Source organism: Grampus griseus, assembly GCF_964374135.1.
Source record: "Grampus griseus genome assembly, chromosome: 10".
Lineage (NCBI taxonomy): Eukaryota > Metazoa > Chordata > Mammalia > Artiodactyla > Delphinidae > Grampus > Grampus griseus.
In genome coordinates, this window is record NC_139004.1 from 85,621,852 (window position 1) to 85,638,356 (window position 16,505).

The window sequence follows — 16,505 nt, forward strand, 5'->3', positions numbered from 1 at the left end:
CCAGCGCTCAATACATATAAAAGAATGAATATACACAACTTACACTCTCCAGCTCTGAAGGCTTTGATTTCTCCTCCCATGATGGCTTCCATCGTCTTCATTTAGATGAAATACTTTGTAAACAACTGTGCTCAACAAACATTGTGGCTGGATCCCCGGACAAGCAATTCGAGAGGGCTCTGTGTAAATATAAAGAGCAAAATGCTACAAAATCATTATCATTCTTTGTCTATAATCAAAACATCACATTGTGTGTCATTTGCGAATTATATGTAATGAAACAGTAAGATTTTCAGGGATTTGATAACAATGCTGGCAGTAGGAGACTATAGAAAATAAAATGATTCTGTGAACTTGGTTTTTTTTTTAAATTACTGCTAGATCTTTTCTTTTTTTACATTTATTTCTTTATTTTTCTTTATTTTTCGCTGCTTTGGGTCTTCATTGCATTGTGCGGGCTGCTCATTGCAGTGGCTTCTCTTGTTGTGGAGCATTGACTCTAGGCGTGCGGGCATCAGTAGTTGTGGCTCACGGGCCCTAGAGCTCAGGCTCAGTAGTTGTGGCGCACGGGCTTAGTTGCTCCGCAGCATGTGGGATCTTCCCGGACCAGGGCTCGAACCTGTGTCCCCTGCATTGGCAGGTGGATTCCTAAGGGAAGTCCCATCTGTGAACTTGTTAAAGGCTTGTGGTTACTCGCAAATTTAAGGGGAAATGCATGCAGCGCTAACAGAAGTCAGACAGTGACTTAATGCTTTGGAAATTTATGGGACAGGTGTGACAGCCTATTGTGTCTCAGAATAAGGAATTTCAGCAAAGCCATAAAGTATACAGATGAGAAGAGAATTTGATTTCACTTAATTTTATTTGATAGAACTTAACACTTGAACAAGTGCTGTCGCTACACAATAGGAGCTTAAAAATTCTCCTTTCTCCCTAATGGGGCCCAAAGAGAAATGTATCCATTTGTTCCATCATAAATGTTCAACTTCAGATTTGGGGGATAATAAAAGCTCTGGCCTTGCTATTTAATTATTTAGTTGACTGCTAGAAAGATTTATCTACCCAATGGGCTTATAACTCAGAAATGTTAATACATGTGTATTTAAAAAGATAGTCATGCAATTCCAAGACAAACTAGTGTCAATCTAGATTTTTATTATGACTTTGGCAATTATATAAAAAGCTGTAAAAAATCTGGCAAATTCGCTTTTTACTTGGTATTCTCAAATACGCTTTCTGAGACAAACACTATGTTCTTGGAACTTCTACACTGAACACTGAGAGTGAATCATTGCAAAAAGGGTGACAATGAGACACTTATAAAGATATTTTTCTACTCGGCGATTATGTTTTTAAGAAGAGTTTAATGTATATTTCATAGTAGACCTACTTTAAAATATGTACACATCACTAAAGGGAAAACCTCAATAAAAGCAAGCACTGTATTATCAATTTCTGGTAAAACTTTAAAATGTCATTAATTATAGATGGAGCACTTTTCCTGCAATATATTCCTGTTTGTTTGACACCTGGCAGGGCCAGCACCAATTTATTCACTTTCTCTGTTACACGACATTCAGTCCCTGGGGCCATTATTTCTGAGGGAAACTGAGCAATATAACTAGAAGCCTACATAAATGATTCAAACTAGAACACTCTAGAACATGCCACTCAATGGGAGAGGCTGATCGTCTAATCCAACTTGATGGCTGAAGCTGCTGTGGTGTCAGAAGGAAGGGATCCATTTACCAGATCCTTCAGATTACCTAAGTTCTTTCTGCAGCTGCAGAGCCCTGTCATCTTCCCTTGTCTGCAGGAAGTATTTGCAATACTTTATCGTGATGAAGCGTTTCCTGAAAACACACACACGCACACGCACGCGCACACACACACACAGTATAATGGCTGCTTATCTTTGGCACCGCCCACTCAGTAGCGACTTTCTCTTGTATCTTTAATAACCCCTTTATTATTTTAGAGGCAGCACATTTACATTTATAAAAAATTACAAAACACAGACAATCAAGCAAACGAAACTTCACCTTCCTGTCACCCAGAATCACCACGTCTTACCTTTCTGTGCATATGCTTCTGGACCTTTATATGTTTGCATGTATATTTGTATCTATATATACACACACATCTATGCGTATTTTTCTTTCCCAGGAGGAGATTATATTCTACATACTGTTCTAACACTTAGCCTTTTTTGGTCAACGAATCTTGACCTTTCCGCTTCAGTACATTCTCTATGTCACGGAAGAGCCAAACCATATTCAAATTTCCCCACTTAAGCTAAAACAATTCTTACAACTGTTTAGTCCTATCCAGGAATCCTAGGAAGAAAGCTCTCTGGCTGCTACAGCCCTTATTTCTCTTCTGTCTGTCAGGATCCCCTTTTCATGACACTGGCTTTTTGAAGACATCGGGCCAGTTTTCCTGTGGAATGTCTCCCCTTCTAGATTTCTCTGATTGCTTCCTTGTTGTACCATGGAGCCGACTCCTATACCCCTCTATCTCCTACAGAATGCAAGTTAGATCTAAAGGACGGCTGGATTCATATTTTGTCTAGAAAACACCATAGGGGATTCTGTATCTAGAACTGCACTGTCCAATGTGGTAGCTTCCAGCCATATACGTAGTCATTTACGCTTTAGCTTCAATTAATTAAAACTGAAAATTAAGTTCCTCAGTTGCACTGCCCTTTGAACAGTGCAGATATGGAAAACTTCCGTCATTGTGGAAAGTTCTACCAGACTTGCTAGCTAGAGACTGAGTCTCTTTCTTCACTGCTTGAGTCTGGGCTTGGGTCAATCAGATACTAGTAAACGTGATGCAAACAGAGGCTTGGAGATTGTTTGCGTACCAGTGGTTGCACCCTTTGGCTGCTGAACCCTTGAGACTGCCATGTAGAGAAGCTTGGACTGTTCTACTGCAGAATAAGTTACCCCACGGACAGCGACCAGAGCTCTTCCAGCTGAGGTCCCAGAGATGTGAATAAAGCCATCCTAGGCCTTCTTGAGAGACAGTACAGAGGGAGACCTCAGCCATCCAGCCATCCCTGTCAACTGCCTGACATATGAGTGAGGCCACCTGAGACCCACCGGCCCCAAGTGAGCCATCAGCTGAATACAGAGACCAGTAGAGCTGCTCCAGACATAAGAACCAACAAGCTGACTCATAGAGTAATGAAGAATAATACATGATTATTATTTTTAGCCACTAGATTTTTAAATTTTTTTAGCCACTCACCTAATATATAAATCTTGCCTAAATCCATAATTTCATTAGGTTTTGTAAAATTATGTTTTCAACTTCTATCATTCCTTCTGCATTTATTAACTGGCGTTCTTTTGTAAAGTACAGCTTCTCTTCATCAATTGGGCTAATTGTTTATTCTGTCATACAATTTCTCCTGGAAAGGCAGGATGAATATTTAGTTTTTTCCTTTAATTATCAATTAAAAAGTAAGGAGTTGTTTAATGGCTATCTCATACTATGCTTTTCTGGCTTTCTCGTTTTTGAGTGCCTTTATGAAGTCATGAGTTTTATATATTAAACACATTTTATCTGTATCTATAATCAGTATTCTTTCTGATGCCCCAATTGTCCCAACTTTGGCCACTGGGAGCCCTTTCAGACCACCTTCTATGTCATTTTGATACAAGTCTATTAACCTTAGAAAGCTTCCTTTCCTTCTGTCAGAATAAGCTATCTCAAGTTCATCCTGCATCTTCCCTGCCCCAGACCATATCTCTTAAGAGTCCTGGGGATGTACTGACGTGCACAATCTGGGTGACAATCGATCCTGAGGTGACAATGCTTGCACCATTCCATTTATAGAGATGTGATTTGAGCGTACACGTCCTCTTCCCTTTCTCCAACCCCTACTTTTGTTCTTTGTTCTCAAATCTGCTCACAGCACTTCTCACTCAAGATGCAACCCTCTTCTGCGTTCGACCATCTGGCGGATTTGCAGCTTATAACACGTTTCAGAATCTCCCTTCCTTCCTGTTGCACCAGTGTTGATTTCATACCAGTTTTGCTACCTCTTGGTTTGGGGTTTTCTCTGCCTCTTAGTATTGCCGAAGATGTTGTAAATGAGTTTTGATTTTTGTTATCCCTGATGCTCTCCTTGCTTTTCAGAAAATGAAGTAGAAAGATTACAAACTGGGCTGCCTTCAATCCCTATACTCCATCCTCAATCCAAACAAGGGTTGGGCAAGTGATCCAGGTCAGGTTCATCAGAAGGTTCATCTTCCTGATTATGGTTTTGGGTCAGGAAAGGACACTGACCCAACTCTATCTAATCAAAAGCCATCTGGGACTTATGCTGGAATGATTGGGCTAGAGGAGCTGAATGAATAAAAGCCTGGAATTGCTAGAAGCTGCTGGCTCTCTCATGGAGAGAATCTGTCTGAGACTGACGCCATCATGGAGGAGAGCATTGAAAGGTAGAAAGAGACAGACATCTGAGGGCCTCATTTGGGCTCCTGGGTCCAGCCTTACCTGGAACCAGACCAAACCTAGGTTTTTTCACTTACATATTTTTAGAAGGTCCTTTTAAAGAAATAAAACAATGAAGATGAAGTGGTTATGCTAGTGAGTGGCACACAAGAAGTCCCAATATATGCTATCATTATTATTTTTGAAAACTTATCTAAGTTAGGTTTCTACCATTTGCAAGTGCAATATTAACAACAAAAAAATAATACCAAAGATTTTTGAGAACTGTGCTAGGCACTTTACATATTACTTCACTAAATCCTCACTTCAGGCCTTGAGATAAGTATCCTTACTCCCATTTTAAAGACTTGAAAAGGAGCTAAGGCTTCAATGAGCCTAAGTAAGCTGGTCAGAGCTAGTGAGTGGTAGTGCTGGAATTTCAACCTTAGCAGTTTGAGTCTAGAATCCAAGCTCCAAACGGCTTAAAAATTCTTGGCGATTTAAATATAATTAAAAGTAATAGGCACTTAATCGAAAGCAGCCGGAAGATCACCTGTAACATTGTGCTTAGTCAAGAAATATGTCTGTGTATTTGGAATCTACGCTTTGTTAACGGCTCATGAACTTAGAAGCTGTGCTCATATTCTCCCAATAACGCACCATAATGACTTCACACCAGATTTTATAATCGAATGCTCAATTTCACTTTGCAGAATTCTTCGTGTTAATTTCTTTGAAAACTGCCAGTTGAAATAATTAGCAGAGTAGCTGAACGATTGAACCTATGAGATAAGGAAAACCAGATTTCCAGGAAAGTGCCTTGTTGGTTGAGGGGGAATTCTGTTCATCTTTCTCTCGCTCCCGACGCAATGAAATTTCCCCTCCCAGACAAATATATAAACAGCATGTTTCAAAATATGCACTCTTTACCATTTAATTAAAATGATTCCATTAAAGTGTTATAAACTGAATTCAATTACTACCCATTTTTCTTTTTCAATATGCTTAATAATAAGTAAGTTTAACCAAAGTGATGTTATTGTTATAGATTCATTTTCACCCCATTCCTTCACAGCACCTTTGTCATGATCATCTCATTAACAGGCACTAATGCTTTTCTACATCCTTGCTAAAGAAAGAAAAAGGAAAGAAAATGAAAATACTCTATCCCATCAACATCTAATTGGAACTTCTCTGGGGAAAGGCATTTTAAAACCAAGTATAAATATGTTGCTTTGATAATGATAATTCTCTTTAGTTTATAGCCAGCCTGCATATGGGAAATTAGTCATGGAGACACCAAAACAGCAGAAAGATTCTAATTTACTTCTGTACATTTTCAGTCAGTACGCAATAATACTATGGGTTAGGTGCAATTTTTACCCATTTTACAAATAAGGAATCACAGGCTTAGAGAGGTTAAGTAAGCTGACAAGTACACAGGAAATGAAAGGATATAAACCTGGATGAGGCCAACATTTACCCTTGTAACTTCTAATTTTTTCTCTTTTAATAAGAATTCACTGAAAATTTGGGAATTATAGAAATACTCCACAGAGGAGAATTCACATCTGCTCCAAGAGTAGTTACTTCCAGTGTCTGTAGTCCTGAACTCATTCTGAAGATGAGTTAAGTGGTTAAGAACTTATCTTAAATGCTTCCCAGGAGACCATCTATAAGTCAGGGATCAACTGAGGCCCCCCACCAAGGAATCAACGTCTCCCTGAAGGGGGAGAAAAGTTTTCCCTAGCTGAGTATAGTTCCCGGGGTACCTGTGAGGTCCCGAGGGTGACCAACAGCGGTAACATCCATTTGCTTAAAGGGAAGCCCAGCACCTCACTACCTCACCCAACGTACAGTATGGTTCCACCCAAATGGCCAGGACTCGACCATTACAGTGAACCAGCCCCAGCTCCCCAGCTGGGCTGCTCACTCTGTATGTGAAGCCATCACTCGGTGGGGAGCTCTCTACCACGCCCGATCTAGTCTTTCTTCTAACCTGATGTGAAGGAAATCTGCCTTGGTCAACACTCACAATCTCTATAAGAAACATGTAAATAGCTCTGGTAAATTTTTCAGATGTAGGATAGCTTCTGTCTAGCTTTCAGAGAAAGAAATTTTCTCACCCCGTTCTGACACACTCTCACTTTATAGGACTAAACAGAACACAGACTGGCTGCAATGTCTGCCTGTGGGTGACTTCCCAGATTTAGATATTGACTCACAAGTCTCAACTAGCACTGCCCACCAGAGGGGATCTCCTATAACAAAGGCTGACTTTGCTCCCAAGATAATCTCTACCCTAGAGAGCAAACATTTTGACATCTTAAAAGTGACAGTTTTTTTTTTAAGTTAAGCTTATTATGTATTTACTTATTTTTGGCTGTATTGGCTCTTCAGTTGCCACGCGCGGGCTTTCTCTAGTTGTGGCGAGTGGGAGCTACTCTTCGTTGCGGTGTGCGGGTTTCTCATCGCGGTGGCTTCTCTTGTTGCGGAGCACGGGCTCTAGGCACGTGGGATTCAGTAGGTGTGGCACGCGGGCTCAGTAGCTGTGGCTCGCGGGCTCTAGAGTGCAGGCTCAGTAGTTGTGGTGCACGGGCTTAGTTGCTCTGCGGCACGTGGGATCTTCCCGGACCAGGGCTCGAACCCGTGTCCCCTGCATTGGCAGGCGGATTCCTAACCACTGCGCCACCAGGGAAGTCCCAAACTGACAGTTTTTAACTTAAAAAAAAAAAGTTTAACCTCTGCCTCTGCCAGCTCTTAGAACTCCATTCCATATGGAACACACAGCCACACAGATGCTTGGTGTCAGGCAAGGCAAAGTGGCAAAGCCCCAAAGGCTGTGACTGCCACATATGGACCATCTTATACAAATGCAAAGTTAATTCCAAATACTTCGTGATTTCATGCTGGGGTTCATGAGCACCTTAGGTGGCAATGAATCCAGTTTTCACCCAGGGTAGGGTATAAGAGAGACCTACATGGAGACCCACATGGCTTCCACTTTCCAGAAGTGGTCAGCAGTCCCATGGCTGAAAGTAGTCCCCCTGATCTTCTGTGGCACTTGTCTGAAATCCCAAGGTCACTGCCACCTTCCACCTCATCTTAGTTTGGAGGTAGTATATAGTAAGACTACAGGGAGCAGACTTAGCGTGGACCTACTCCATCATACTTCAGCCCAGGAGAGCAATGAAGGTAGTCTTGGGAGGAAGCATTCCACCAATGACTAGCCAAGCAGCATCCAGGAGGGGCCCACAGAGTACGAGGCACCAGGTTGAGGGCCGGGAAAGAGAGCTGAGATACAGAATTCTTGCTTCTGAGAGCTCACAGCCTGCTGGAGAAATGAAGGGGGAATCTTGGTTGTGGGGTAAGCAGGGCGGATGTTTATGATGTTATGACTTGGAAGTGTGGCAAGACTCCCCTTGCCTAACAGCCCCTCCTTATCTGACTATGGGGCTTGGAACCTCTCAGACTCTGGGGCTGGATCAAGCTGTATCTGAAGCAGTCCTTGGCCCCTTAAAGCCCAGCAATTTGATTCTTAAGTGAAAACAGTCACTTCTCACTCTATTTTCAGGTTAATCCTGAATGAAAGGCAGGATCCCTTAAAACCAACCACCGATGGTTCAAAATTCATTCTTTTTTTTAGTTAAAAAAGGGTCTGGACATTGAGAAGAGCGTGGACCCCAAGGCAGATACAACCTACACATTTTGGGGGCCCCAGTCTTGTGGGCAACACAGATAGTTAAACCAGTGACTGCAGCGCAGTGTGTTGACGACTATTTGGAGAGACTACACACAGCTCGGGAAGTGCACAGCAGGGGGACTGAACCTAATGTGGGGGTAGATCTGAGCTGAGACCCGAAGGATGAATAAAGGCCCTCAGGGAAGAGGGGGGCTCCATGTCACAATGGCTAGAATGGTGGGATCTAGGATCTGCCTAGGGTTCAAATCCTAGGCAAGTCGATTAACCCGTCTCAGCCTCAGTTTCCACATTTTAAAAATGGGAATAGGAATAATAATTCTTACCTCGTAAGTAACTGTCCTCAGAGGTAAAGATTAAGTAGGATATATATAAAGTTCACTAGCAGAGTAACTGACACATAAGAAGGCTTCATAAGGAGAATAATTTTTAATGATGGGAGTAAGAAATATTTCTCAACGTTAAAGAAATGGCAAATGTCACAGCCTAGAGCTAAAGGAGAGCAAAAATGAAGCTGAGGGGGGCTTCCCTGGTGGCGCAGTGGTTGAGAGTCCGCCTGCTGATGCAGGGGACACGGGTTCGTGCCCCGGTCCGGGAGGATCCCACATGCCGCGGAGCGGCTGGGCCCGTGAGCCATGGCCGCTGAGCCTGCGCGCCGGAGCCTGTGCTCCGCAACAGGAGAGCCCACAGCAGTGAGAGACCCGCGTATCGCAAAAAAAAAAAAAGAAGAAGCTGAGGAATTGGTAAGAAATTTATTAGAGCTAGATCTGCCTAAGAAGTAGAGTGTCCAGAATTCCTTTTGGGTAAGCAGCGACCAGAGGGATCACCGATACCACTAGTCCAACCCGGATAGGGGGCCTTTCTATTGACCTCTGAGATTCTGACTCATATGAAGGTGTCCACCTCATGACTGGCCTCCCTCTGAGACTTCCCTCTCAGTCACTGGTCACAAGTTCTTACTGTCGTGTCTTGGTAGCCCAGTTCTCTCTGAGGCTTGTTGTGTGTTAGAAGTCATTTGGTTGCAAGTGACAGAAATACACACACACACACACACACACACGCGCGCGCGCGCGCGCGAGGGGAGGACATTACTGGCTCACATAACTGAGAGATCTAGGCACAGTGATGGCTGGATGCAGGTCTTCAAACATGGTTGCTGGTAATCTTTCTCCATTCTCATTGTTCCGCTTTCCTTTATCCTGGCTTCATTCCAAGCCATTATCTTCTCTATGGTAACAAGCGAATTGTTGAACTAATCAGTAAAGTCCATGGGTAGAAAACACTCATTGGCCAGGACTAAGTCATATGCCCACCCCTGGAGCCAAAGGTCAAGGTCAGCTCCATCCAAATCCTAGGGGAGAGATGGTTCCTGGACCCGTCCTTTGCCTATTGGCTCTCAGATTTCTGCTCTGCATCGCAGAGAAGGCCATCTCCTTGGTGTCTTTGCCTGCTGGTTCCCAGGTAGATTCTGCCAATTGGAGGCACTGACAGAAGATTAAAGGACAGGAAGTAAAAGAGGCCCAAGTATTTATCCTTCTCTCACTCTGCTTCAGGGGGTCTCAAGGACAGTAGCTGTGTCTCTCTGGGGCCCCTCCTTTTACGGTCCCAGCTCCTGCAGCTCAGACCCACCATATCTGTAGCTCACACCACATGGCCCTGGACTCCAGCAACACCGCCCTCCTCCCTTTTCTCCTTAAGCGTCATAGAGACTGCCTGCTGTTCTAACCACTGGGAAGCCCCACCATGTGACCCCCCATGTGACCCCTCACCCTTCGGTACTAGGTGGAGATGCCCTCACATTGTGTTTGGGGTTTTCCTCCCAGTACCTGACAGCTGTAGAGCACAGCCTGACTAACTCCAGTAAACCCTGAGTTATACAAGAGGATTAAAGTTCTCTCTGTAGAAACCAACTGTGGCACAAAACAATCACCCTGATCGCAAGAAACATGGCAGAGAATTCTCTGCGAAGGGCACGAACACTGCGCCAGACCCCCGCTTAGCATTCCAGTGAGTGGAATCCAAACGAAATGAGGAAATAATCATGGGGCTACGACGCTGCCTAATTAAAGCTAAATTTAGCCAACTCTGGTTTTTCAGAGCTGTCGTGAAATCCATTTCAATTCAGACAATAATCGTGGCAAACCAGGATAATGAGGAAAGGGATTTAATTAGAAAGGTGGAGTGGCATCAATATAATAATTAAGATAAAAAACACCACACATCTACACGAGGCCCAAACGAAACGGGCAGCTCTGGGTTGACATTTTCAGTGATTTCACTGTGTGGCTTTGTGGCTTTCTAACTTAAAAAAAAAAAGGGGGCTTCCCTGGTGGCACAGTGGTTGGGAGTCTGCCTGCCGATGCAGGGGACACGGGTTCGTGCCCCGGTCCGGGAAGATCCCACATGCCGTGGAGCGGCTGAGCCCGTGAGCCACGGCCGCTGAGCCTGTGCTCCGCAACGGGAGAGGCCACAACAGTGAGGGGCCCGCGTACCACAAATAAAAAAAAAAAAAAAAGAAAGAAAGCAAGTGATATTGTGATTCTTTCACCATTTCCAGGGGCACCCAGTAAACCTGGTGCCTCATGGCAACATGGTCGGGGGGGGGATGGTGGAGGACCTCCTCCAGGTGCTGGAGGTCTTTAATCACAAGGCAGAGCAGATGCCAGCTCTGTCCTTCGTGACAACTCCATCGCCGGCCCTGGAGTGACACCACAGACCTGGCTCCAAATCAGATTGCAGGGAAAGGGCAGTGAGGCTCCTCCGGAGCTGGAAGGCTGCACCAAGTAGGGGCTTTGGACTCGGGCTGCCTTTCCGCTACGAGGCTTTGCTTTCTCTTCAATTAATATATGTCACTGAGAAATAATCGGGAAATGTCTGTGAAGCTTCCAGTCTCATGAAATGGAAACAGAGGGGAATGGAGGTGATGGGGGAGGAAGAGGTTGATAAAGGAAATACTCTTTACAGCCAAGATTCCAACACACGCACACACGTGCACACATACACGTAATAAGAAGGCTTCAGCTGTTTTATGCCTTTTTCCAGCCCTTACAGGCAGGAAAAGGACATAAAAATCTAAAGACTGATTATGTGGCTACTGACCTGCCATCTCATTCCAGAGACAACTTAGTGAGCAAGCCATTCAATTTCTCTTAGAATTCCCCAATATTCAATTTGTTATCTCATAGGTATCAGGCACTTTAATTGTCTTATTTTATCAGCGGTGCCAATACTAAGAACTAGGTATCATTATCCCCAATCTACAGATTAAGAAACCAAGACTCCGAGAAGCTGAGTAAGTTGCCCCCATGTCACAGAACAGTAAGTGCACGTTTGGGATTCAGTCTCTCAACTGTCAGACTACAGTGCAACACTACCTCCTAGCTCCTGCACGCAGCTAAGGGCCAAAATGTCTCCATGTGCTACACGGCCTGATTATGAGATACCCATTGTGAAGATTTTTAAAATATGGCTTTAAAAATGCAAACAACAGATCTTCCTTGACTTATGATGGCATTACATCTCGATAAACCCATCCTAAGTTGAAAATATCTTAAGTCGAAGATGCATTTAATACACTTAATTTACCAAACACCATAGCTTAGCCTTGTCTACCTTAAACGTGCTCAGAAGGGTCACACGAACCTGCAGGTGGGCAAAACCTTCTAACACAAAACCTGTTCTACAATACAGGGTTGAATATCTCATGTAGTTTATCGAACACGGTACTGAAAGTGAAAAACATAACGACTGCCTCGGTACAGCATGGTTGTAAGTACTTGGGTTGTTTGCCCTGCTGATCACGTGGCTGACTGGGAGCTGCGGCCCCCGCCTCTGCCCAGAATCACCAGACAGTATTGTACCACATACCTCTAGCCCAGGGAAAGATCAAAATTCAGAATTCAAAATTCAAAGTATGGTTTCAACCAAATGCACGTCACTTTCACACCATCGTCACGTTGAAAAATCCTAAGTCAAACCATTGTAAGTCAGGGACCATCTGTATTAAGATTCAGCTTTAAAGACAAAATCCAAGTAATGGACAAAAGAGACTTTCTCAACCAGCCCTGAGTCTTATGATAGTTACTCTAAAAGTAGCATAAATAGAATGTTCTCTTGGAGGGTAATAATGCCACACACTACGTGAACCCAAGGTTTTTTTTTTTTTAATACACCCAGGAATTAGATCCACTGAGAAAATAAATTAGCATATATATGTATATTTATAATCAACTTTATATGAAGGTAAGAATATTCACAGTCTTTGCCTTTGTCTGACCTCCAAAGAGAATCTGCTCTGCTAATTCTGACACCCTCTTCCCCCTTTCTGCCCAGGTTCTATGGCATTGATTCTCAAAGTGTGGGCCAGAGAGAAAGACTGTATGGACAGAAGAGGTGTGAGAAATGCATCAAATAATATATCTCTCTCACCATACCTTTATGAGTCAATCTGACAGTCAAGTAGTTTAAAGGGCTATCTACCAAAAAATAATGCAGCCCAGGAAAGATATTACTAAATACCAGAGGGACAAAATGATTTTATCCCTTCAGTGCTGTGGTCAATGCTATTTTCTAAGACTGGTTGTAACAATCTCTCCCTTCCTACTCGTAGTATGACTCTGGCACTCCCCTCACTGATACAGATGGGTTCAAATTTCCTCCTGTTGAGTTTGGGCAGGCTTGTGATCACCGTGAAGGTGACTTCCAAGGCTTGGCCATAAAAGGCAATACAGTTTCTACCTGTTTGACTTGGAGCACTTGTTCCTGGAACCCAGCCACCATGCTGTGAGGAAGCCCAAGCAGCCACATGAAGAGGCCAAGTGTAGATGTACTAGTCAGCAATTTCCCTGAAGTCTCTGCAAATGTCAGCACTGACTGTCAGATAAGCAAGTGAGTGAGCCTTCAGATGATGCCACACCCCACCCACAGAGTCACCTCCCACCTTCGAGTCTTCCCAGCTCGGTTCCAAACATTATGGTGTAGAGACAAGCTGACCCCTCTGTGCTCCCTTTCAAATTCCTGACCCATAAAATCATAAGCGTAATAAAATGGTTGCTATGTTATGCTATAAGTTTGTGGAAATTTGCTACACAGTAATAGCAAGGAGAATAAACACCCTTTCTCCCTTTCTTCCTTCCTTCTCATCTTTTAAGACACAAGTACTGTCTTCTTTGTGACTCTAGCCCTGTGCACTAATAACAGTTTATATCCACCTCTATTAAAGCAAGTATCATTTTAATCCACCAGTGATTACACTTCTGCCTGCCTGCCATCAGCTTGTGGGCTTTCCAAGGACGGGGACTTTTGCTTATTGATTTCCATTCCCCCAAAGCATTTGCTGTGTGAATGAATAAATGAATGAATGAATGAAATCACCTAGAAACCATCACACTTTCGACCTCAATCTCATCTTCCCAAACACAGAGAAAACTTGATAAGTTTTTTTTTTTTTTTTTTTTTTTTTGCGGTACGCGGGCCTCTCACTGTTGTGGCCTCTCCCGTTGCGGAGCACAGGCTCCGGACGCGCAGGCTCAGCGGCCATGGCTCACGGACCCAGCCGCTCTGTGGCATGTGGGATCTTCCCGGACCGGGGCACGAACTCGCATCCCCTGCATCGGCAGGCGGACTCTCAACCACTGTGCCACCAGGGAAGCCCAAACTTGATAAGTTTTAAAGCTACTGTGTTTGTGAAGACTCATTACTTATGAATCGATACACATGCAATCAATACACCTTCTTACTCTGTGTAAAGAGGCTAAGCTGAAAATCTAGGAATTGAACACAAGAATATTCACAGGTCTGGTGGCAGATGCTGGCTGTGCCCCTCCCATGTCCCTGTGAATTGCTGGGGTCTCCCAAGCACATCCCTACTATGTCCTGTTACAGGTACCTACAACTTCCCCTAAAGGCTTGCTCTCAGCTCCCAAGCAGCACAGGCCAGAAGTGCTGGGGAATTAAAACCATAGAAACAGCCCTTAGCAATGATGGATGTGAGGTGGAGGATGAATGTCCCCCACTTCCTCACTTCTTGGCTGGCTAATTCTGGGGCTCTTTCTACACCTGTCCACCAGAACACCCCAGCAGGAATGAGCCCAAGGGGCTCTATATGGAAAACTTCTCAAGAACTCACCCGTCTTTTCCCACTTTTATTCCCCCAATCTCTTGCTAATACTCTTGGGATAACCTTTGAAATAAGCCATTGGTACTCAAATTCTCTACCCAGGGTCTGCTTCTGGGAAAAACTCAAAATGAGCGGTACCCTAAAAACACAGAACAGATACTACTGACAAAAACAGTAACAAGGAGAGGATACAGATGGATAAAATTCACCCCGCGAGTTACAATTCCTTCCAATGGGTTTTGACAAATGACTCCAATACAAATTGCCAGGGCTGTTGATTAAAGATAATCAACTCAAGATTCAGGCCACAATAAAGTATAATAGACAAAGGGTCCATTTATACGTTAGTGAGGACACTTTTGGCTGCAAGGGACAGAAAACTAACACAGAGTGGCTTGAGAAAAATAGAAATTAACGGGTTTGTGTAACTGAAGTCCTACAAGAAGCAGAAGGTCTCCAGGCAGTGGTGGACCCATATCAATGTTATCAAAAATCTGTTTACCTCCGTTGTTCAGCTATGCTTTTCTCTTGTTACTATTCAGTAAGCTCTTTGAAAGCAATGGGAAGATGCACCTTCAGATTTACATCCCCCTCACGTAGTTAACGTCAGCAGAAAGAGACATGCTCTTTCCCAAGATTTCCATGCAAAATCTTGGACTTGGCTTTTGTTCCTGAAGTGACAACTACAGTCAGGGAATACAGAATATGCACACTGTACAGCCTGGAAGTGCATCAGCCATGGTTCCCTGAAGGAACTTCAGGGTTAGAAGGACAAGGGATATTACCCAGAGGAGCCCAACAGATACCCATGACAACATTAAAACAGAACTGTTATTTCAAGCCAAAACAGACAAGCCAAAACAAAGACACTGAAACTTTCAGTTACTCAAGGAGTAAACACTCCACCTTTTGGGAAAGCCAGTTTCTCTAGCTTTCTTCTCTTCTCTTCTCTCCACAGGGGCTCACCTGTGAATTACTCATTCCTGGAGCTGGCTCTAAACAACATACACAGCCTTTAGAACTGAGTACCGAATAGACTATGCCCAACTTCCTGGCAGGGCCCTGGGTGGTGAAGATCCGGAACAGATCTAAACAGCACCACACAGGATTTGAAAACTGAACTGACCCTGAAACCACAGACCACAGAAAGCTGGTTAGAAATTGAGCACTGAACCCACCTTGGGCTAATTAACCACTAAAACAAAAATATCAATGTTCTCCACAGGATTTCAGTAAGACTCAGAGTCTCATAATGTAATATTTAAAATGTCCAGGATAGAAATCAAAATTATTCAGCACGTGAAGAACCAGGGAAATCTCAGCTCACATAGGAAAAGATGCCAACGCTGAGATAACACAGATATTGCAATTACCTGACAAAGGCTTTACAGCAGCTATTAAAGAAATACTCCAATAAGAAATCTGGAAGCCTCTTGACATAAATGGAAAAATAGAAAGTCTCAGCAAAGGAAAAGAAGATATAAAGAATCAAATAAACATTTCAGAACAGAAAAAAATACAATAACCAAAATGAAAAACTCACTGGATGGGCTCATCAGCAGAATGGAGATGAAAGAGGAAAGAGTCAGTGAACTTGAAGAGGAAAGAGTCAGTGAACTTGAAGATAGATTAATAGGAAGAACACAACCTGAGCAACACAGAAAAGGAAGAGTAAAAGATCCTTCAAGATCTGGGAGACAATACCAGAAGGTTTAACATTTCTATCTTGGAGTTTGAGAAGGGGTAGAGAAAAGCACAGAAAACATATTTGAAGAGGTAACAATTTGAGAACCTCCCAAATTTGGCAAAAGGCATAAACCTGAAGAGTCAAGAAGCTTAGCAAGTCCCAGATAATAAAAACCTAAAGAGGGCTTCCCTGGTGGCGCAGTGGTTGAGAGTCCGCCTGCAGATGTAGGGGACGCGGGTTCGTGCCCCGGTCCGGGAAGATCCCACATGCCACGGAGCGGCTGGGCCCGTGAGCCATGGCCACTGAGCCTGTGCGTCCGGAGCCTGTGCTCCGCAACGGGAGAGGCCACAACAGTGAGAAGCCTGCGTACCGCAAAAAAAAAAAAAACTAAAGAAGTCCATGTCCAATAACATAATAATAAAACTGCTGAAAACTAAAGAAAAAGACAAAAAATCTTGAAAGCACCTAGGAACAATCGACACATTATTTACAGGAGGACAACAACTGAAGAAACTGCAGATTTCTCATGAGAAACCACAAAGTCTGATATGAAG